Source organism: Morone saxatilis, unplaced genomic scaffold (assembly GCF_004916995.1).
Source record: "Morone saxatilis isolate NCDOM2014 unplaced genomic scaffold, NCSU_SB_2.0 Contig21, whole genome shotgun sequence".
NCBI lineage: Eukaryota > Metazoa > Chordata > Actinopteri > Moronidae > Morone > Morone saxatilis.
Genome location: NW_023339774.1, coordinates 13,057,352 through 13,058,179, shown reverse-complemented (window position 1 = coordinate 13,058,179; position 828 = coordinate 13,057,352).

Genomic DNA, 828 nt, shown 5'->3' with positions numbered 1-828 from the left:
TGCTTGTTAAACAGAAGGGTGAACACTGGATCAACCAAATCTCTTTCCAATAAAGCAATATAAGTTTTCTTAAAGCATGCACATCAGTAATTTGAATTTACATCACTCCCCATTGTATGAATTAAGAAATACATTTCCATAGTAAACTAATGCAGCCTAGTTCTTTTCTCTTGCAACTCAGAATCCTCCCACTCTGCTCTCATCCCACTCAGGTAGTCATCTTGCTCAGGTAATAACCATTAGCATAAGCACTAAAATCACATCATCATAATAATCATCATTATCATCATCGTTCCTGGTCCCAACACGTTTACAATCATAGCTAGAGCCATAGCCATAACACGATTGCATCTGTATATTCACACAGTATTGAGGGAATTATTTGGACTGCCATCGTGCACAGCGGATCATTAAATGTAAGAGGTGTTCTTCCCTCCAGGTTTCTAAAACCGACCCCGTGCGATGTCTATACTCAATGTGTGTTTTCATCCTGCTCATTTTTCCCCAACCATATCTTATTTCTATTCTTTTTTATCGCCCCCCCTCCCCTCCCTTCTCACCCTCCCTCCCTCCACACTCTTCTTTCCCTTCGTAGTGATTGATGGAGTTAGGCAACAGAGCACAGAGCAACGTGTGGCCAACAGTCCAAGACAGCCTGCATATCTGAGGGAGAAAGAGAGAGGTTGGTGTGGTGGTGGAGAGGAGGGGGAGGAGGAGGTGGAGGAGGGTGGGGATTAAACGAAAGAGAGAGGTAAAAAGGGAGGGAGGGAAAGAGGAAGGGAATGGGGAGTCAGAGTGAGAGTGTGTGTGAAAGAGGAGAAGGGGAGG